The sequence below is a fragment of the Urocitellus parryii genome, chromosome 4 (genome assembly GCF_045843805.1).
Source record: "Urocitellus parryii isolate mUroPar1 chromosome 4, mUroPar1.hap1, whole genome shotgun sequence".
NCBI lineage: Eukaryota > Metazoa > Chordata > Mammalia > Rodentia > Sciuridae > Urocitellus > Urocitellus parryii.
The window spans coordinates 136,313,008-136,337,319 of record NC_135534.1 but is presented as its reverse complement, the minus strand read 5'-3'; the positions used below and the strand labels follow the sequence as shown (position 1 = coordinate 136,337,319).

The following is a 24,312-nucleotide window of genomic DNA, read 5'->3' as shown; positions in this document are numbered from 1 at the left end:
TACACAGCTGGTCAAATAAGATCGTTCTGTACAGTCAAATTGGCGATGGAAACAATGCAGAGGTACAAGAAAGAGCTGAGACTGACCCAGCTCCCCTGAAATTCAGAGTGTTCATTTTGTAGACCCTGCACAATCTCTTGGTGCTATCTAGCCATTATCCATAGCATTTTTTTTTCTCCAAAGGCCATCAGAAATTCCATTTGTCATAGTGGGAAGCATTTTGGGTATGATGCAGGAAATTTCTTCCTGGAGTCAAAAGTTTCTAAGAGGTCCTGTATTTTTTAAGAAATGGAATTTATTTAAATAATATTTAAGCTCGTGCTCATGTTGGCCGGGCAATGTTTTTCAATGGTGCTTATTAGAAGTTTTTTTCATCTTGTCATTTTAAGAAAATAAAACTGGAAATTGAATATGGGTGGCATGATTGTCCCCTCCTGGTTCTGTATTTTCTTACTTTTCTGTCCTTCTATAACCAGGCCATGCACTTACACACCTGCCCACTGAATGTTATTGAGATCATCTGGGTTTTTTGGTTTTTGGGTTTTTTTGGTTTTTGGTTTTTTTCTTTTGCAAGTGTGGGTTTAGAAACTTCTGCACTGGTTCTCTGTGACTCCATAAACATTTCATGGAATCTAGCAGATGGAATTATAAGAAAAATGCTTCAGATCATTGATCAGAAATGAGGAAACCTGATAATTTTTTTTCATAATTTCTCTGTTTGGGGAAGGGCAGACCCATAATAAGTTTCTTTATTTTTCCTAACAAAGTTCCGTTGGTGACCTCATTTGTTTTGGGAGTGACCAGCCATCTTGCAGGTTTTCAGCTTTTGAGAGCTTTATTTCCAAGATGCCGCTGGCTTCACAGCTGAGAAGAGGAATTGTTTCAATATAGATGATCCTGGGAAGGAGCTGGGAATGATGCTAAGTTCCCAATCCAAGCAGCAAGCTGGTAAAAAGCCTGCCTTGAAAATATTCCTAGACATCTGAGTTAACTTCCAACCCAAAGCGAATGAATAACACATGAATAGACTAATGACCCTCTTTCTAGCATTGTAGCTATACCGAGTCACATAATAATTCATAAGTAACTAGGAAACCAACTGATCTTGCTGAACAACTTTCCTCCTTACAACACTGCAGGCCCTTCTGACACAGAACCAAAGTTGACTCTGGGTAGAACATATAGTTAGTTTTCACACTTAAAGGCACAGTCTTTAAGTGGAGAAGTGGCAATGCAAGCCTAAAGCAAGCTCAAGCAGATGGCAAAACCAGATTCGCCTGCAAGGGGATCCAGCTAATTGAATTAACCCATACTATTTAAGGCCCATGGTCACTATGATAGAAAAGATAAAAATGATATCTGTGTTCTTAGACAAATAGCCATCAACATGAAAGCCAAGTTCACTGGGGTCCACCAGCGCACGCTCCATTTCCCACTGGTGGCCGGTGCACATCATGGAAATACCGGTTTAACTACTAGTGTGTTACTGCCTCGTTTATCTACATAACATTATTAACTAGAACATAATGCTTTCAAAATTTAAGTTAATGTTATATATTATGTATAAATATATATATTCATAATGAGATATATGTAATGGATAGTACAAAGTTTGGAGAAATGACAAATGCGCTAAACTTCTAGAGACAAGCCCTATCTTCTGTTCTCTTTTGTCTTTTTTATTTTTAATTCACTAATTAAAAGTGACCCATTGTTAAATCCAAATCCACTTTACTGAAAAATACTGTACATGTGTAAAATGTTCAGTTGTTTTTTTGTAAAATATAGTAGAATGGTTGTAATTGATACTGGCCAAAATCAATGTTATTCCATATTTTATTTTTTCTATTAAATTAACCTAAGTTCCTGTTTATTTGATCTGTTCATACCCATGCATAAACAACTCTCAAAGGGTAACCTGAGAAGCTTCTCTGTTTCCACATAGACGCAGAACATGAAGGAAAGTTAGAAAAGAACATCTGAGTAGAGGTGGGGATTGAAATGGAGGGAGAAAGAAGAGTGGTGCAAGAGGGGCACGGGTGAGATTTGGACATTTTTAGGAAGTAGGCAGAGAAAAAAATCTATAAAGCTTGACCTAGTTTCCATGAGATTATGCACATGTTGGTGCCCTGTGTGGGGCCAACTGGGCCACTCTTCCTTTGTCGTGCTGCACACACCCCCAGTCTGTGTGTGTAGGGACTTGGTGGTGGGCAAGGAGGTGAGAAGCCTAAGTGCTGTTAAGGGGAAAGATGGCCTTGTTCAATTTGCTGACATCTTGTGTAAAGTTGATGGGCTGTAGCCCTGGATGTCGACAGCATGACTTTGTCTAAAAGCCATCTCCAGTACATGCCACAAGGTGGACTGGACTGTGAGCTAAAATCAGCAGCGGAGTGTTAGTCTTTGTAACGCCTGCTTGAGATGCAGTCACTAGCCTTGAAGTTTTTATGCCCTGCCTTTTGAGAAGAGAAATCATAAATGAGTCAAAACAGCAAACAAATTGAACTCCAACAAGGTTTAAAGATCTCAGGATACAAAAGATATAAAAGAGAGCCTGTACAGTCCCAATAAGGGGAGAGAAAGAGAGTGATTTTTATTGACTACTTAATATATGCTATGCAATGTGAGGATAGCATGCACATGCTGATGTAAATATTTCTCTTATCAGAAAAACTCTAGGGCAGAAGTGCATGTGTTATCCTCTGTTTACACATAAGAAGACAGGCACAAGGACTTTAAATAAGCTAATGGAGATGACATAGCCAGACTCAAAATAATAGTAATAAAGTTTTAACAGACAACAAAAATGTGGGAGACACTAAGTTGTTAAGCTCAGAACAGGCAAAGACTCCTTGGACTTGAGCTGGTGGGGTACATTCCGTGGAGCATATGGAACTTGAATCACTTCATTACCAGCAAACCTGTGGCTTGTGAGACGTTCAGAACAGCAACAAGTTTTCATGCTTTTAATCGAATCAGTCTGTCACTACAAAGGACATTTCTGATTCAACATTTTATAAATTAGTCAAGAAAAATCCTCAGTTTTATAGTTTGTAGAAGATGGATGGTGCATCATCCTCAACTCCCTTATCCACGGAAGACCTTACTAACTGGCAGTCCCCATCTGCAGACGGACCAGAATTTTCTCCTTCATTCTACCTCAGTATCAGAGGTTATTCATCACATGCCAGCCTCTTCCATCTCACCCATTATTTTCCTCTCAACCATCTACCCTTCATTTTGAGGAACTTACAAACTTAGTAGAGAAGGGAGGTGGTTGTTTTGGTAACTTCTAAATTAAAGCTTCTCAGTCCAAGTGAGCAACACTAAGGCATACCATATCTGAGGACAGAAATACACAGCACCTTATCCCCCCTCACATAAAAGGAATGTCATGCTGGAGAAATATAAAGTAAATATGCATTCTTCATAATTTTTATCATCTAGTCTTACACAAAGAGAGCCGTGGTAGACAGCAGGATGATGAATGGGAACACATGCTGGGGGTAGTTTTAAACCATGGCCTAGCAAATTTGATTCTCCCTCCTTTCATCCTCTAATATAAAATGGCAGAAGGGAACAAAAGCCAGCTGCAGTTTGACCTCACCTGGCCCAAGCTGGGCCCTGAACCCTAAACTCAATATGTGTAGCTGGCAGAAAGCATAAACTTGCCTCTCTTCCTTAGTCAACATCCATTTCCAAATGTTATTTTTGTTGCCAACTCATAAAATCAGAAGTTCTCAACAGTATGTTAGAGCCCTTGACATATTTAGCAGGTTATAGCCAAGATGGACTGAATTTCAGTGTGGCTCATTGGAGCTACTTGGCACCTAGCATTGGGCTGAACTCCATAAAATCATGTCTCCTCTTACTCACAAGAGGTGACAGTCTGGCACTGATTCAGTTCTTTAGCAAGCAGGATGCAATTATGCAGCATCATTAAGTCTCAGAGGGCCAGAACATGACCTGGAATGGCTACTTTTCCTTCCCATTCTCTATCTCCAGGAGACTTGTAAGGACCATTTTACTAGGTTATTACTGAAGGATTTTCTTACAAAATGTCCCTAAAAAGCCATTGGGGGTTTTGTTGTTGTTTTGGGGGGGCGGGGGTTCCCTCCTGTCTTAGGTTTGTTTTTGTTTTGTTTTTTAGTGCCAGGGGTCCTGACACCAAAAGATATTTTGCATCTCACTTTCTAGAAAATAACAGAAACATTCGAGTCCTGAATTTAAAGATCTTAAGCTTTTTTCTTTTTTTTTGAAAAAGTATATATTATTTTAAGAATACTATGTTTTAAAGTTGACAAGGTATTAGAAAAATGGCTTTAATTGGGTCTATACAAAAATCAGGTCTATGGAGATTACTTTTCTGATGCAAGATTCACAGCTAGTCAGAGGTGTGCCCAACACTTCAACCTTGTGTACAACACTGCCTCCTTTTACCAAATTCACATTACTTGTGTGCAAAGTGGAGGGCGAGAGCCCTTTCCTAAGTGAAGATAGAGAGCACAATGTATCCCTGGACTTGGTTTTTTTCTTATTTGTAAAAATCAATTGCTTCCATAAATAAACAATACTGAGTCCCTGCCACACACAGAGCTCTAAGGTTCTTCAAGCTTAACATCCAATGGAGAAAAACACATAGTTATAATATGAAGTGATTTAAGAGCCTTTAAGAAGGCATAAATATTGTTGAAAGTCCAGAGACTCTAGTTCATTTTACCCATGAGGTGCTGGGGTCTTATGCCCTTGTACTGCAAAGCTCGCCAAGGGCATCCAAAAATAGCATGAGACATTACAAATAGAGCTGGCTCTGAAATGCACAAATAAAACTGCAAAGGTCAAGATCAAATGATATCTTAATTAAATATCTACAAAACATAACATGTCAAACTAGTCAATTGTAACTTCACTCTTAAGGGAACACATATAATTAAATTTAATGTAGGATGAAGGTGAATTTTAATATGTTTGATACAATGTAGAACCTACAGAGGTTGGAACATCTAGAATCCATGGGTATCTTAACATAGCCCCTACACAGGAGGGAAAATATCACTATTCATTCCAAAGTGGAGAGATCTCGGGGGACACCAAGGTGGGAGGTGGAGGGCAGGGTACAGAGACAGCAATGTGTAGAACCTGTCCTCTTCTCTTTACCTTCTCCACTGTCTCCAAGGAGAGCTTATTCAATCTCATTGCTTTAAATACCCTCCATATCAGTCCACTTTCCATTTTAATAACAAAATTCCTGAGCTAGTTACTTGAAAAAGAGATTTATGTAGCTCACAGTTTTGGAAACTAAAAATGCAAACAGCATGGCACTGTTCTGGCCAGGGCCCATCTGATGACATCATATCATGGCAGAAAACATCATGGCAGACATGCCTGTAAGGGGAGAGATCACATGGTGAAATAGGAGGCCACAGAGAGACCAGGGAGCAGCCAGTGTCGCTCTTTTTTTTAATAAACCTCTAATGAGAACTAGCCAGGGTCCCCCAAGAGCTACTTTAATCTCTGACAAGGAGCCTGCTCGCAGTGACCTTCCAATAAGCTCTACCTCTTTAAAAGGCCCATCATCTTCTTATATTGCCACACTGGGGACTGTGCTTCCACTACATGAACCCTTGGGGAACACACCAACTCCAAATCATAGCACCATCATATAACATATATATGTATACATATTCCCTATCTCTTCCCTCAAAATTCACAGTTATAGATTTGATGAACTACTTGCCTTCAGATGTCTGATAGGCACTGTAAAGCTAATGTGTCTGAAACAAACTTTAGACACCCCAACCTCCTAACCATCTTCCGTCTCAGCAAATGGCAGTGTAGTACATCCACGCAGTTGTTCAGGGTTTCTCTTCTTTTGTATTCCAAATCCAATTCATCATCATAATGTCATGAACTGTATCTCCAAAATGCACATCCAAATACCCCACTGCTGCCTAGCGCACAGCTTAGCTCAGCCAGATGCTGTCATCTCCTGATCTACTGAGGGAGCCTCCAAGTGAGCCACTTGTCCCCTCCTCTTCTCTTCTCTCTTTTTTCTCCCCCTTCCCCATTTGTTCACACAGCAGAGTGCCATTACAAATATAAAATCAGATTCCATCTCTCTCTCTCTTGCTCACTCAGAATACAATCTGAACTCTTTACCTGAAGTCATTCATGCTGTCTTCTGCCTCCCCCTTGTCCCTCACCTGTTCATACTAAATTTCTTTTCTTTTGTACCAGGGATTGAAATCTGGAGCACTTAACCACTGATCCATCCCCATCTCTTTTTATTTTTTATTTTGAGACAGTCTTGCTGAGTTGCTTAGGGCCTTGCTAATTTTCTAAGGCTGGCTTTGAACTTTGCAATCCCGCCTGCCTCAGTCTCTCCAGCAGCTGGGATTGCAGGCATACACCACTGTGCCCGGCTCATACTAACTTTCTTTGTGTCTCTCAAACAAAACCAGGAAGTTTATGCCTCAGGAACCCAGCTCTTTGCATGATTAGTTTCATCCATGGATGTTAGTTTTAAACACACACACACACACACACACACACACACACACACAAAACGGGCTGGGGTTATAGCTCAGTGGTAAAGCACTTGCCTAGCACGTGAGAGGCAATCCTCAGCACCACACTAAAGTAAATAAATAAAATGAAGGTATTGTGTCCATCTACTACTTAAAGTATTTTTTTAATTAAAAAACAAAAACACTTCCTCAGAAAGTAGCTAGCACTTTCCACCACTCTCCCCACACCTGTCCCCTTTTTTTTCCCTTTCTCTTCCCTCCATAGCACTATCACCACGTGATGTTATGGGTCATTTACTTGTTCATGGTCAGCCAGCTCCATGACAGCTGGACTTTGTCCATCTTGTTCAGAGCTGTATCTTATATGTCTAATACAGTTTGCTTAATAAGTATTTGTGGAATGAATGAAATAAAAAGACATCAGAGAGAAGTGTGACAAGTGACATTTGACCTGAGTCGTGAAGAATAAGTGAGATTTATAAGTAGAAGATTAGGATTCTTAAGAAGGATACTCTAGAGAAAGAATGTGTACAGAGACACAAAGCCATTTAAAGGGCCTGTGGATGGCGATCTCATAGTGGCCGAGGCAGGGAGAGGGTAGGTATGTAGCTTGAGAGAGCAGAATGAAAGACCAGAGGGATCAACTTGGGATGGACCTTCAGTGGATTTTTGCCCTTCTTCCACCTCCTTGTCACCAGTCATCAACCTTCTTTTCAGAGAGGCTAACTGACTTGCCCAAGGACCCATCAGCTCCACTCTTGGTCTCTTGCCAATATATTTGGGAGTCATTTATTCAGATAGAATGCTGAGGAGGCCATACTTGATTCAGTCCCCAGAGGATTGATGGCTACTTTGAGCCAACTAAATGAAAGGACAAGGGACCTAGCTGTCAGATGAGCTCACGTGAGGGGACAGTCCTCAGTACCTCTTTATCTTGATATCTATGACCAGAGCAATAAATTGAGCAAGGCCTGTCCAAGACTGGACTTAAGGGCATCGCCGTATCCTCCTCCAAGAAGACACCTTGCCCTCTAAACTGTCATCACCAGAGAAGAACACAAAAGAAAAGAGTGATGTAATCACCCCTCTTCCCTAACAGGGAAAACAATAGTAACAGTAACGCTCATATAAGGAGGACTTCCTATATGTTGCTTTATATGGGCTATTTCCTTCAATATTCCCAACATCCTCATATGATCCCATTTTTTTGTTTTATTGATTTTATTTTTTTAATACATGATAGCAGAATGCATTACAATTCTTATTATACATATAGAGTACAATTTTTCATATCTTTGTATATAGAGTATGTTCACACCGATTCATACCTTTTTACACGTACTTTATGGGGTTTGGGGGGAGGTTGTTTGTTTTTTTGCATTACAATTCTTATTACATTATCCCATTTTTTTTAAAGAGAGAGAGAGAGACAGAGACAGAGAGAGAGAGAATTTTTTAATATTTATTTTTTAGTTTTCGGCGGACACAACATCTTCATTATCCCATTTTTCAAATGAGGAATCAGGTAAGGTAAAGACCTAAGGTACCTTCATGGCAACTAGAAGATATGGAAATAATTGAAGCCCAAACAATCTGATTTAAGAGCCTCCAGAAGGAGAAATACAAAAGACAGGAAGGACGTCACTGTGACCATGGAGTATATACATCAGATTTAGATATTTCAGCAGTGTTGTCAGGCCCAGGTTCCATGCAGTCTCTTGTGAATTAAGCAGCACCCACCCAGGAGTGTGCACCAAGTCCTCCTAACTCTTTGTGAGAACAAGGCAGGAATCAATGTTAATATCATGAGAATTAGTAGCATCCAATGGGCCATGTGAGCGAAATAAATCACAACAGACTTAAAGGAAATGAGGCAGTGTCTGTTAAAATAAATGAGGATGTGGTGTCTCCTTTCATTGTGGGGAGGCCATTGTTTGCATTCTCCCTCACACTGAAATGAGGGAGAAATAAAATGGCCATATTGGGAACGTTGTCACCTAATACAAATTCTGTGGACTCCATTGATGAATCTGCTGAAACAAATTCTCTCCAGTTGGTATTAAGCAGGATTTTGTTGCCTCATGAATCACAATAACTACAATTTAGTAAAAATTAAACTATCAAGGAAATAGAAGTCTTTTTATTATATATAGGAATGTGATTTGTAGTTGATTTATGTTATATGATGAGTCACAGATACAGCAGAAACCAGAAACCGGCAGAAACCTTGACCCTCTTCTCATTCATTCCTACATCGGCCCTAAGTCAAGACATTTCTGCCTCCAAAAACTGTCTCAGATTCATTTTCTCTAGCTCAACTCCCCTATCCTAGTCCGTGTCACCCCGGGTCAAGCTACTTTACACGTGGGCTGCTCATGCATCTTCATAAATGTACCCCATGTGTTCATAGCCACAAGTGCTTACCTTTAAACCCCTATACACCATTCTCCACAGCAATCCCAATAATCTTCTCAACAACTCAAAACTCAGCATAAAACCCGTCCTCCTGAAGCTCCCCATTTCCTTAGGATGAAGCTGAAATTCCTTTCCATGGTTTCAAAGGTCTGTCTGACCAGCCCCACCTCTCTAAATTCAACTCATGCCCTTCATTCCCTCTCCTAGTATTTTCTAGCTACATTGACTCTGATGATTTTTTTCAGACCTACACCATAGAATGTTCCCATATTGTATTCACCTTCTTTAATACTATCCCAGCTGATCATCTATCTCTGGTTAGCATGCATTATCTGAGCCCCAGTTTAAATGTTACTTCTTCATTTACTAATCCTTAAAGGCAAGGTTAGATCTCCTTATTGAAAGCTTTCATGGTAATGGGCATAGGGGTGCATGCCTGTAATTCCACAGACTCAGGAAGCTGAGGCAGGTAGATCACAAGTTCAAGGCCAGCCTTAGCAACTTGGTGAGACCATGTCTTAAAATTAAAAAGGGGGCTGGGGACGTCACTCAGTAGTAAAGCACTCCTGAGTCCTAATCCCAGCAACAATAATAATGATAGTAATAAGTTTTCATGGAAGCCTCTACTTCTTTCATATCGATTATATGGTAAGTGTCTAGATATCTGTGGAAGCATCTGTTTGCTGTATGTAATTCTCACTAGGAAGTTTGTTCCATAGGGGCAAAGTCAGCAAGGGCTTTATATTTTATGAACCTATAAAATGTCTCACAGATAACTTTATGATCAATAGATGAAAAAAAATTATGAGTAAACAATTGAGTATAGGACAGGAAAGAGATAGCTCTGACCCAGACACTGGATAATGAAGTCTTAGTTGTGATTTTGTATCACTTCAGGAAAGCCTTTCATGTGTCGCACCTCAGTATTCCCTTCTTGACCATCATCCCTGTGAATACCCTTCCTCAGCCCTTCTATCCATCATAAGTGGAAAATGGGAGTTCTCATGGAGTTTCTGTCACTTGTCCTAAAACACACAAAATTATCAGCAAAAACAATAAAACAAATGCTTCAGGACCTGTGAACCAACAGCAGCCGGGCATTGGTTTGTGTAGAAGCAGAATTCTAATCATGTCCCTCTGAGATCTCATTCCCTTCTTATCCCCTGCTGTGAAGAGACTTTTCAGAGGAAACTAAAGCTTAATGGCAACTGATAGGAAGATAGGAGATCAGCCTGAATTATCCAGGAGTAATCATGAACAAGTCCATCAGAGAGATAGGGTAGAAGAAGGAGTCAGAAGATGATCCAAGGTCAGAGAGATTGGAGGGAGAGAGAAGGATGGGACCCACAGCCACTGGATTGAAGATGTTGGAAGTGGGGCCCAAGCAGGAAACACAGGCAGCTCTAGACACTGAGAGCAACCTGCCACCAGCACTCAGCAAGGAACCAGGGATTGACCCGGATTCTGCCAATAACCTGAAGGAATTTGGAGCATATTCATGCTTGGAGCTTCCAAAAAGAATGCAGCCTGCCAACACCTTGATTTCCACCTTGTAAAACCTGGAGCAGAGAAGCAGCTGAGCCATGCTGTGCCCGGACTCCTGACCTAAGGAACTGTGAGATAATAAATGGTTATTTTGTTAAGCCACAAAATGTATGCTAAGCTGTGTTGGCAGCAATAAAAAATTAATACAGTTAGACCACACCTATTCCATCACAATAAGTACGTTTTCAAGACTCCAAGGTGATCTAAGAACACAGTGTAAGATCTACCACTATGGATGACACTTCTTTCCTGAGTTTCTGACACCCACCTCTGATTTCTTGAGGGCCACTCCTGCAAGCATCGAGTTCTTAAGAGATAAGCACTGAAGAATTAGGCAGTTGTGTGGCAGTCCTTGGCTGACATTAACCAGCAGAGCTGAGGCAAATTAGTGATGCTTCAGATCAAAGAAATAGCTAATGAGCAACCACAGCATTCTAATCTGCAACCTGGGAACCTGATACACCTCCTGGGCTATTTGGCTGATGGTGTGGAGTGGAGACTTGTTAACAGGTGGCTTGAGCCTGAAGGGTACCTCCCTGCAGGCTCGCAACACTGGCTCTTGGCAGTTGATACAGCCAACAGTCAGAACACAGCTGCTTTTACAAACCAAGCCAGCTCACCATTAAACTCTGCCTTGCTGTCATTTCACTTACCAAGATGAAATCCTTGTGACCATTTTCCAACCCGGTTCTCTTAAATGAACTTTACGACTAGCTATATTTTTGGCAGATAGATGAGGTGTTAAGTTTTGTCATTCAGTATTTCCTTCACTGCAGATTCAAATTTGTTATTCATTTCCTGATCACCTGCTTTAGAATCATGCACCAAGCTTGTTCCTTCCATGTTCATGATTTAGCCATGAAGTATGGTTGTGCCCATTTCAAGATGGGAGTGGGCAATTGTTGTCAGGTCATGTAATCTACCAGGTCTTCCCACTCTGAGTTACAGAGCTTTTCCTCCATCAGCACAGATGCTCTTGACGACTTCTTTCTTTTCCCAGTCCAACTATCCAAGCCCTTCTAGCTGAATGGGCGCATCTCCCACAGCTTCCATCCACTTATTAGTGTAGCTGTGGATGGAGATGAGGTTGGACATTGGACATTTTGACTACTATCCATTCTTTCCAAGAGATGGATAGAATGTCATATTATAGCTTTCCAAAGTCATAGCTACCATCACAAAATCTGGGAAGAGGCTGCCCAGGTTCAACTTCTGGTTTTCTTATATACTAGTTATATGATCTTAGGAAATACACTTAACCTCTTGTATTAGTCTGCTCTGTGTTTCTATGACCAAAATATCTGACATAAACCATTAGAGGAGAAAATATTTGTTTGGATGGTCTCTAGTTTCATCCAATTTTCTGCAGGTGACATAATTTCATTTTTATTTATGGCTGAATAAAACTCCATTGTGTGTGTGTATATATATATATATATATATATATATATATATATATATATCACATTTTCTTTATTCATTCATCCATTAATGGGTACTTAAGCTGGTGCAATAGATTGGCTATTGTGAGTTGTGATACTATAAACATGCATGTATTACTGTAATATGATAACTTTAATTCTTTAGGATAAATACCAAGGAGAGGTATAGCTGGTTCCTATGGTATTTGCATACTTAATCTTTTGAGGAAGCTTCATATTGATTTTCATAGTGGTTGTACTAATTTATAATCCCACCAACAGTGTAAAAGTGTCCCTTTCTCTCCACAACCTCTCTAGAATTTATTATTGTTGGTATTCTTGATGACTATCTTTCTGACTGGTGTGAGATGAAATTTCAGTGTAGTTTTGATTTACATTTCTCTCATTGCTAATGATATCAAATATTTTTCATGTATTTGTTTGCAATTTATATTTATTCTTTTGATAAATCCCTGTTTGATTCATTTGCCCATTTGTTAATTGAATTTTTGATGTAAACTTTTTCGAGTTCTTTACATATTCTAAATATTAACCTGCTGTCAAAAGAGTAGCTAGCAAAGATTTTCTCCCATTTTGTAGGTTTCTCTCTTCACATTTCTAATTGTTTCCTTTGCTGTGCAGAAGCTTTTTAACTTGATGGCATCCCATTTGTTAACTCTTGAGATTATTTCTTTGAGTTTAAGGGGTGCAATAGAGAAAGTGATGTTCATCTGTATCTTCATGTTTCCTATCAGACTCACTCTTCAGACAGTCAGCAGAGTTTCTGTCTCTGTGCTGACCCCTCCTTTCCCTCCCTCCAAACCCTCCATCAAAGGACCAGACACCACAGCCACCCCTTGGGATGGTGAATCTGGGAACATCCTTACACTATGTGTATTGGCCATTTTCTACTGGTGATGCTAGTCAGAGTCAGAGAAGCCTGGACCAAGATGGCTGTTGTCTTTCCAAAGATGAAGACTGGCATAGAACATGGGTTCTCCATCTCAAGTGGCATTAGAATCACTGAGAATGATTTTTCAAAAAGAATCTATCCCAGAATCTCTGATTCAGTAGGTTCAAGGTAGAATCTGAGAATTTATATTTCTAATAAATTTCCAGTTGATACTGATGCTGCTGGCTGCTGGTTCTACCTTAAGAATCACTGTCATTGATGTTAGGCACACAGACCTACTAAATACCCTAGAGAAATCGAGGCTCGAATCCCAGCACAGTCACTTCAGATGTGTTTTAGTCAGCTTTTTCGCTGCTGTGACTAAAAGACCTGACAAGAATAATTTTTACAAGGAAAAGTTTATTTGGGGACTCACAGTTTCAGAGGTTTCAGTTCATAGACAGATGACTCCATTCCTTGGGACTCAAGGTGAGGCTGAACACCAGGGTTGGAGGAGTATGTTGGAAGGAAGCAGCTCAAATGATGATCAAAAAGCAGATAAAGACTCCACTCTTCATATACAAAATAGATACCCCAAAGACAAGCCCCCAATACCCACCTCCTCAGCCACTCTCTACCTGTCTTTATTTACCACTCAGTTAATCCCATTAGGGGATTAATTCACCAATTGTATTAAGGCTCTCATAACTCAGTCATTTCTTCTCTAAACCTTTTTGCATTGTCTCACATATAAGCTTGTGGAGAACACCTCATATCCAAACCATAAGACCATGTAACCTTGGATAAGTGACTTCACCTCTCTATTTCTTTCTTTCCTCACCTACAGAAAGGAAGTAACCATGGCATCATAGCTGAGGATTAAATGATATGATACTCACGGATACATACAAAACATTCCCTTACCCACTGGATGAAAGACAGCCCCGCCTCCCCAGGCTGCCACATATATATATATTCCATATATTAACTATTAATCATGGGAGCCTGTGGGGAGGTTTTTCCCCACTTTTTGATTGGTGTGTTATGTTGTACATATGTATGGGATATGTTGTTACATATTTGTACATGCACACAATACACAATATAATAATATGAATTGACCAATATCACTCCCCAGCACTTCCTCCTCCCTCCTATTGTTGGTCCCTTTTTTGCTACTTATCTCCCTTTGATTCATGAGATCCAACCACAGCTTTCTTTTCCTTTTTTCTCTCTAACTTACACATAAGAGAGAAACACAGAACCCTTGACCTTCTGAATTTGGCTTATTTTGTTCAACATAATGGTCTCCAGTTCCACCCATTTTCCTGCAAATGACATAATTTCATTTTTCTTTATGGTTGAACAAAATTCTATTATGTATATATACCACACATTCATTTACTCATTCATCCATTGATGGACATCTAGGATGCTTCCATAGTTTGGCTATTGTGAATTTTGCTGCTATAAACATGGGTATGCATGTATCACTACAGTATGATATAAAGTCAACAGTAGTGTTTTTAAATATCTCTGCTAAGGTCATTAAATCACTTTCTGTAGTAAAATCTCCATCTATATTTTTCTTATAAAGACACTTGTGATTACATTGGCCCAACCTGATAATCCAGGATTATCTCCCCATCTCAAGATCTTTAATTAATACATCTGCAGAATTCCTTTTGCCACATAAGGTAGCTTTAGATTTCAGGGATGAAGACCTGAATGTCTTTGGGGACCATTATTTAGCCTACTACACTTGCACAGGTCATCTAATCCTCTGAGCCACCATTTTTTCACCATTCAGGCTCAAGCCCCTCTATTTATTTTATATCATTAGAGTATGATATAAAATCAGTGAAATTAAAATGATATGACCCTATGAGCATGTTGCTGTGTCTTACCCACGAATTTATTAAATAGAAATGCCCCCTGGATTGTTGTGTGCTTCCTGCTATACTGTTTTATAAATCTTGCATTAGTTCATTAACTCTATTTACTCACCTTTTATTAAACATTCTATATGTGCTAAGCACAGGGGAAATACTAGAATTCTCATTCCTTGGACATACACTTTATCTCTGTAAATTTTATACAGTAATAGGTACAGGCAAATAGAGGAAGTGCCCTAATGTGTGAACAAGTGCTATGAAAAAAAAATCAGTGAGAAAATACTCTGCAAATGCTCTCCAGGTACACAACAGAGTGGGTCTACAGTCCCTTGGGCAGGAGACAGGGACAGAAGGAAGGAGTTGAGACTGGAGCATCTGGAAAATGCCAGGAGTTTCTCCTTTCTGAAGCCTTGGGTGCCAAGAGGTGGCATGCATATGAGACAGATGATCTAACACCTTAGAGAGGGCTGGTTGTGATGGCCACAGGCGCCATGGGAAGGAGTCTGGACCATAGCATGTGCTCCAGGGAGCCACTGAAAAGTTGAAAGCAACTCCTCTGGATATCCTATCCCCTGCAGTGATCTGCATGCAGCTCCTAGCAGGAAATGCTTAAAGCTCTGACCTCCTTACCAATATTTAAATATCAAACTCACAAAGGTCTTTGTGAAGAGGTTCTGGTTTCTTTAAGTGCCTCTTACCTTTCTTCCTCACTGAGACTTTATGAGTTATATTTTCAGAACTTTATTTTTACAGCCTCCCATTATACTGAGCCATCGTCTGTCTTAGAATCTCTGTCATTCTCATTTTTGAATCATTCACTCTTAAAAATATTCTCAGAGCCCCCAGGTCCCACTTAACCTTCTACTCTTTGCCATTCCATTTATATGAGAATGTTCAAAAGGCAGATTCCATATATTAACTACTAAAGTATTAGACACTAATAATTCTGATAACTCACGAGGCATTTTTTTTAACCTAGAAAACATTTTTTGCTGAAAGTGGATTGATAGTAACTATGCTCTGACTTTCATTGGGGATGTCTGCTTTCCTGGATGCCTAGGCCCTGGTGGTCTGTTTCATTCATTTTTACCTCCTGAAAATGTAGCACCCCTCTCTATTACGCTTTTGTCAACAGATAGCATTCTCCCTATGAACTTCAATAAAGTGGCAGTGAACTTCTGTGCTGGGAAGATATTTTGCATTAAAAACTGGATTCACAGCAGGCAATCTGCCTGGGGACCACATGTCTAGGAAAGCAGTCATTTTTAACAAAGACTATTTCAGGCCTGGATAGAATAGGGTTGGTGCACTCTGAAGCCACGAATGTCTTGCCTACTGGAAGCAAGATTACTGTCCTGCATGTTGGTGATTAACCTTGTCACTGATGTGCTTGCCTACTTCAACTTTCAGGTCCATGGCATTTATAGTTGCCAACCACATAAAATATATTAACAGTGTGTTCATGGTTTACTAGATATCTCCTCTGCCTGCTATTGTATACCAAATATCTGGAATAGTGCATGGCAATATTCTAGTTTCTCAATAATTACATGAATTTCTTCTCATGGGGCTTTTCAGCTATTAAGTAACCTTTTTTTTTTCATCCCTAAATCCCAACATGTCAAGTAATTTATCTACCAAAATATTTTTGATCACTTCATCATGTGGCAAGTAGTGATTCACATTACAGAAAATTATTCTTGACTACAAAGAGCAATTAGTCCTGTGAGGGGGACCATATGTAGAATCACCATTTGATATGTAAGAATAAATCAAAATCTGTACAAAGTCCTAGAGAGCACAGAAAAATCAATTCAACCACATAATGGTGTGGTAGGAGACATTCAGAGAAAGTTTCATAAAGGAGACCAACTTGAGTTATAAAAAGTCTCATTTTTCTGGAAGAAGAGAGGTGGCATAAAATGAATATATCTCTAAGTGGAAGAGTGCATGATAGGGGTTGGGAACTCAAAGGCTTTTGGAATATGGGGATTTGTTTTAGTTGACCTTCCAGAACCTGACAGTGGGACAGGTTCAAGTGCAAGAGGTTTATTTGGGAGATGAAAGAAAATGCCAGTGGTGGTGCCTGTTAGCAAAATAGGATCAGGAAGGCAGAAAATGAAGGTTGCATTATGAAGCTAGAGGCAACAGCAGGCAACTGGAGCTCGGTGCTGTGGGAAAACTCTGGGAAACTGTGTAAAACACAGGTCTCCCAGTTATCCCACTGGAGGGACAGCAGAGCTGTGGTCTTCATCTACTGAATCCCTATCACTGGTTGAAGACACTCCTAGGGGTCAATTTCTTCTCCTTCTGGCCTACCACATGGGCCTGATGGAGCAGCCTCCTGAGCCCCTGGAGAAAACCTCAGGCAGATGCCAGCAGACACTCTCCCCTGAGATTAGTTTCTGATGTGGTAAAACCAAGGAACGTGTATAGGGTTTCAAAAGAGTAGGCTAGAGTTTGTAAGGAGAGCTTCAGGGGATGAGGCTAGAAATTGAGGCAAGGGCTGAATTCTGAAGGGTCTTGTGTGTCAAGGGAGCAGTAGGAGAGTGGTCTGATAGCACTGAATTTGAGAAAGATCATTCTGTCTACAGGGTGAAGAACAGAGATGGATGGGGGTGGTGAGAGGGGGCAAATGATGAGTCTGGAAGACCGATTAGGGAGAGAAATACTCCATATGGGATAGGAAAGACGGGACTGGAAGTCGTGTGGTGGTGGTGGCAGTGGTGTTCCTGCTGGAGAGGAGAATGGACAGACGGGACAGAGAGATTTGGGGAGATAGAACGGACGTAAGTTGTGGGGAGAGGTAGGGGCTGAGGATGACTTCCTGTACTGGCTCCCCCAATGGGATGATGGTGACACTCACCTAGAGACAGAAAGAGATAGATTCTGGATCAAAACAATTAAGCCTTGAGAACCAGGTGAGTTGGAGATACCTGTAAAGTATTCAGGTGGGAAGTCCACCTTGATGTAGTATTATTGACCTCAAGAGAAAGATCTGGACTGTGCAGTCAACTTTTTTGTTGCTGTAACAAAACAAAAACAAACAAACAAACAAAAACCCTGACAAGATAATTTTAGAGAAGGAAAAGTTTATTGAATAAACTCACAATTTCAGAGATCTCAGTCCATAGAAAGCTGATTCCATTGCTCTTAGTCAGAGGTAAGGAAGAACATCATGACAGAAGGGTGTAGAGGAGGAAACCAGTTCAGGAAATGGCAATCAGGAAGGAGAGAGAGAGAGAGAGAGAGAGAGAGAGAGAGAGAGAGAGAGAGAGAGAGAGAGAGAGAGAGAGAGAGAACCATTATTATCAAGGTCAAAATGAGAACCCCAAAGGCATGTCCCAATGACCTACCTCCTCCAGTTACATACTACCTGTCTACAGTTACCACGTAGTGAATCCATAGATTAGGTTAAGGCTCAGACTCAATCATTTTATCTCTGAAAATTCTTATATTGTTCAACACATGAGCGCCTTTGGGGACACCTCATATCTAAGCCATATCAGCAGGGCTGTTTAGAAATCACCACTTCCTACAAGATATTTGAGGCCAGGGAAGCAGAAGACAATACATGAATAGCTAGAATCTGACTTATGGGATGTGATGGTTGAATGTCATTATCAATATCCCCTCCTTTAACCAACATAGAGATGACGTGGTCTTTATCACCCCTGAATATTGTTTGGCCTGAATTTCTCTCCATATCTTCCCCCAAATGATTAATTTTCCCCTAAGAATATTTGGATCCAGAGAGTAAACAAGCTAAATTGTGTGACTTGTGGTGCAAGCCTCCATTCTACTAGCACAATGCCTTTACCCGGCCAATGCTGCCTCATTTTTTGCCTATGACTGGATCACTGATTGAAAAACCACCCTTGGGATCATCTTTTAAAATAATCACAAAATGCAAGCAGCTGAAACTACTATGATAACAGCCCTTTGTAACAATTTACCTTTCCTCTACTTGGGTTTCACACTGAGTGTCTACAGATGTAGGCCTTTTCTGCCAAACAGCTCTGGGGCCAAGGACGAGACAGCCCCTCAACAGGCATGTGTAGGTGATGACACTTCTTTCACCATCTTTGCATCTAAACATGACACTTTATCTGTCAACAATGAATTGAGCTCCTGACTGTTTACAGCATGGTTCTAGGCAGAACGGGCTGTGAATGTCTGCACTATATTTTACTCCATTATGTCTTGTCAGAGAGAGAACACAGATAACCAAAGTTGAGCAGGACCACCAAAACAGTCATTGTCCAAATACTGCCTGTGGCACGTAGGTAAACTTACAGAACTATGGCAGGAGTTGCACCGCTTCAAAACTTCTGTGAGATCATCCCAACCAGTTTCTCTTATGTTCTTGGGCTTTGGCAATGCTACTATCATTTCTTCATTCATTCAAGCTCAAGCCCATGATTTGATTCCTCTTTCTCCAGTCATGCAGGCCATTATCATTTATTAATAAGAATGGTAATACTTTTTATTCACCATTTATTATATGCCAGGCTATACTCTGCACTGGGTGCTTTTAAATACTTTATCAAATTTAGTTATTATACAACTTTTTGAAGCAGGACTATGTTATAGTTTGGATCATGAATGTCCCTCAAAAGCTCATGTGCTAAAGGGTTGGTTCCTAGCCAGTGACACTGTTGGGAGGTAAGAAATTTTTAAGTGATGGAGCCTAGTGGAAAAAAGTTAGGTCATTAGGGGCATGTCCTTGAAGGCGATATTGGATCCTAGCCACTTTTTTTTCTCTTTCTTTGCTTCCTGGCTGCCATAAGGTGAATAGGCATCCCCCATCATGAGCTTCCATCATGGTATACTGCTGTCCTGTCACAGACCCAAAGCAACAGGGCCAAGTGACCATGAGCCAAAATACAACTTTCCTCCTTATAAGTTGTTTATGCCAGGTATTTTGCCACAGGGCTGGAAATCCCATTTTGAAGCAATAGCAGGGGAGTTACAGAAGAGAAGCAGTTAGCTCAAAAATCACAAGTGAGAAAATGTAAGGTCTAGAATATGGTTCTAGGGTTCTCTGCCAATAAACTTTATCATATTTTCTCCTGTTGAGCAAAAATATTCTTTGAGGTGACATTTTGAAGTTTCCAAACACAAAGTATACATTTGATCCTCCAAATAGAAGGGAGAAGTAGGCAGGACATCTATCATCTCTATTGCCACAAAAGTGACAGACCGTCAGGTATCACTGATGTGCTCGAAGCCACCTGTCTGAACCTTGGACTCAGATCTTGTGGCTCTTTTCGTTATTCCCATAAATACCATGCTTTTTCCATAGAGCAGCTGTTTCTTCTTTAGAAATGACTAATGTATGAAATTTCCTAGGAGGTCAGTGCAGCCTACTACAAAGACATTTATGATAGTCAATGTTTTAAAACAAAAAAAAAAATGGAAAAGGACATAGAGTTCTTGTCTTTCCATGTTCATTCAGACACTAGAACATCACTGAGGGAATTCAGCCCAATCCATGGGGCAGGGGAGGTGGGGGGAGCTAGAATAGATGAGCTCGAAGGCTCACTTTCCCCTGAGATCTACAATTTCTCTTTTCTGGGGACCACCCTATCCTTACCATCTTGGTTGCAGTAACTGTTCCCTCAGCCATGATTTATTATAGCCATCTCCCAAATGGATTCTTGCACTTTTTCTTTCATTCTTCTAGCCAACAGAGTGGTCTACTCATCATAGATTATCTATTTCTAAATCTTCAATGTCTCCCTTAGGCCAGCTGCTCCCATGGATAGTCCCCTGCCTGATGTCACATTATTTGTCTTCATCTTCTAACCAAACTCTTGTTTCATATCCCCCAAACTCAGTTTCTACATAGTCACCCCAAACATTTTCCTGCTTTCAGAGACAGCCACACTCATTCTAGCCTTCAGTACTTGGCTTTCCTCATTCCCCTCTCCTGACATGTTCCCCATTTGCCTTCTTGCCCATAGAAGCACATCCATCCTTTCAGGCCCGGGGCCAATTTTTATTTTAATTCAACAAACAAAAATCTTTAATGAATTCCTTCCAAAGAGTACAAAACAATCTAGGAATAGTCTTCCACTCATGTAATAAGGCTATAAAGATCTAAAAATAACAAGGTATGGCCGTGTCTTCAGGAAGGAGTACAATCAGAACCAGCTGCTCTGGGCAACTCTTTGATTTTGAACACCTGATTCTGCATTACCTTATGTCCTTGGTATTTTATCTGAGCTACTTATGTCTATTCTATGAAGGGTAAACATTGAGCCTTCTTCCAACACACCTGAGAAAATGGTAGGCAATGAAATAGTTATAAGTTATTCCATTGAGAAGTCTTGGATTGCATGTTTTCTCTTCTTGTCCACATTTCTCCCTCCCTACTTCCTTCTCTCTCTCTCTCTCTCTCTCTCTCTCTCTCTCTCTCTCTCTCTCTCTCTCTCTCACACACACACACACACACACACACACACACACGTGCAGCCCACCCAATTAATTGAATTTCTAGCATATTGGAAGAGGAATGGTATTAGAAGTTAAAATTTTATCTCCATGACTTTCTGGGGGTAAGGATGCACAAAATCCTGATTAAAGGAAGAAATTTTGGTAACTGACCACTGGTTTGAGTTCCAGCTGTCAACAGCTGGATGTCCTTAATAGAACACATAATGTCTCATTGCCTCGACTTTCTCAAGAGAAAAATGAGGATGATTAAAACAACAACATCAGAAACAAGCAGTGGTACTCAGTACCATCCTCCCAACAGGGTTATTAATGTAAGGATCAAGTGCACTGATTTGTGTGGGCTCTCAGAACAATTCCTAGCACATAATAATCACTAAAAAAGTGTTAGCTATTCTTATTACTAATCCAATGACCTTGGGAAGATGGCTTAAATTTCCTGGGCCTCAGTTTCTCATCTTTAAAATGAGAGAGAGCAATACTCATCCCCATAGTCTGGCCCTGAAAATTAAATGTGAAAAAAAATTGAGAAAATATTTCACAGAAAAATTTCCCTTCTCATTGATCCAAGGCTTCTGATTATAATCTCTAAAACATAACCACATCTTTCTCTCTGTTCCTTTAGTCAGTTTGTATATCCACCATTCATGCTACTGTAGGAAACAAGTTGTTTTTATTCCATAGAAAATGTTGGCCTCTTACAAATTCATCTTAAGAACATTGCAACTTAAATTACACTAGATAGTTACATAAGCCAAAGACCATTCAAGTTCCCCAACCCACAGGCGGCTTTCCACAGCCTGTACCTGCACATTTCAGCCAACTGTGAACAGCAGAGAAAGGAATTGGCCCTCTTCAGGATACTCTGGGGCTCCAGGCACATCACACCATGTAAAATCTGGTTAAGATGAATATCAAGAGAGGTCTTGAAAGCAAAAAGGAGTCAAAGCAGGTCAGACAGCAGCCAGAGGGAGTTTCAGAAGGGGAGGAGGGCCTGATCCACCAGTTCTGCCAGAGGGAGGAATCATGAGAACCCAGTTTCCAGGCAACAGCAGGCTTCCTCAGCTCTGGACACAGGGCCCTGACTCCCTGCCTGGTGGCTGCAGACCTAAGCCATCAGCTGGGCTCTGAATGCATGCAGACTAGTTGACCTCAAGTGGATATATATAACTTTTTCAGGAAGTTTCCGTGGTCCCCAGAGGAGATACTGAGGGTCTCTTTGGGGTAAACTTAGTGATGAAGAAAGTGGAAGTCAGACCCAAAGGAGGAAAGTTTGCACCTCAAATATTGACTTGACTGCCTTCCAGCCAGGTTGACTCTCCTGTCAAAGGGACTGAATTGTTACAAAGGCTCATGTAGACTTTCTAGATCTGTGGGTTATTTTCTGATGATGATGAGGAGGAGGAGGAGGTTTTTTTATAAGAACTTACTCTGTTCCCTCTATGCCTCTACATGACTGGGCTGGGAAGGCAAGTTCTCAGCTCTACCTGATGGAGGAATGCAGAAGTTAAATTTCACTGTTGGAACAAGATTGTTTACAATCTAAATGATGGAGTGATACAGGTAGAACATCTAAAAGAGATATCAAGACATTAAGGGAAAGGATCAAAGAGCAAGAGAGCATTGAGCCACACCACTCTGAAATGTTTTGATGAGTCCTGAATTCTCTTGTTGGATTAATATCTAAGAAACAATCCCTTGGCTGGGCATGGTGGCACACACCTGCAATCCCAGGGGCTGGGAGGCCGAGACAGGAAGATCACAAGTTCAAAGCGAGCCTCAGCAACTTAGCAAAACCCTGCCTCAAAATAAAAAATAAAAAGGTTGGTGATGTTGCTCAGTGGTTAAGCGTCCCTGAATTTAATCCCTGGTACCTAAAAGAAGGCGAAGGAGGAGGAGGAAAAGAAACAATCCCTTAGATTTATATTGAGCTTATACAAATTACCTCATGATCAATTCCTTACCAGAGGGTTTGAATGAAGATAAAAAGTCACAATTCTATGTTTTTCTTAAAATATTTCTCTATAAGACAAAAGGGATATTTGACAATAGATGAATGGCTAACCTGTCTTTCTATCAAATATTGGTTGGGGGTGCCCACAATTTTTTAGCAAGTTAATAGCCCTAGTATTGTGCAATTTGGAGTGGGGGGGGGTGAAAGGGTGAAGGCTGTCATCTTCTTGACCAGAACTTTGGTGTTAATCAAATAAGACCATGCCTGTTGAGTTGCTGAAAGTTAATAAAATTTAATTTAAAGTTAATTTTAAAAATTGGAACCCATTTACATAAGAGGCCCTTAAATAGCTGTGGAGAAAGGAATTTTTTTCTAGATATTTTATTTATACTTATTCATGCACTTCTAAATCAACCATAGCATAAAAAAAAAAAAAGAATACTGTCTGATACTAGGCAGAAAATGAATGAGGAACTACAAAGCTTGGAGCAATTAACCTTATTTTGTAAAGCTGAAGTAAGGTTAATTATCTGCAAAGCCACCAGACAATAAGAAGCAAGTTGAGATTTGAACCTTCTAAATGTCTTTTCACCTCCAAATTGCTTCTCTGAGGGACCTGTTGGTGCTCCTTGGAGTAGTTTGTTTATTGAGCACTTACTGGTGCACTAGGATCTTTCAAAGTACATTTCATGTGTTACTAATTTAATCCTCTAACCTTTTCATGATGAAAATGTGAATATTTCCATTTTACAGAGAAGTTGACTGAGACTCAGACAGATTACATAACTTGTCCAAGATTATACATCTTGCCAATTCAGTGATGGAATCCATATGGAGGATATCTGGCTCCAGATACAACTACTTAACCTGTCTCCTGACTCTCAGGAGAAGGCATGATTCTCTGAGTCAGGAGCGGGCAGCTCATGGTCACCTGAGCACACAGTGCACAGGAGAGGAAGCCTGAAGAAGAGAAGTGGCATTCTCTTTAGATAGCGGGGCCACACAAGGTTCTAGTTCCAGAGAACAGACCCTGGACGGTCTTAAACTCTGATAGGATGCAAGCCATTGGTAGGCAAAGAAACACCTGAGACCCTCTCTGACTCCCAAGGATTCTGAGGTCTCCTACCCCACAATACTACCTCCCCCATCCCTAAGCTCCCTCACACAGCACACACACATGCACACACCTGCTCACACACCTACACACACA

The 24,312-nt window shown here is 40.5% G+C and overlaps 1 protein-coding gene across 3 annotated transcripts in view; it reads left to right on the top strand.

The window, feature by feature from the left end:
* Pcsk5 (proprotein convertase subtilisin/kexin type 5) overlaps positions 1-24,312 on the top strand; it is a 427,339-nt gene that overhangs the window by 287,323 nt on the left and 115,704 nt on the right. The gene's annotated exons all lie outside the window — the stretch shown is intronic.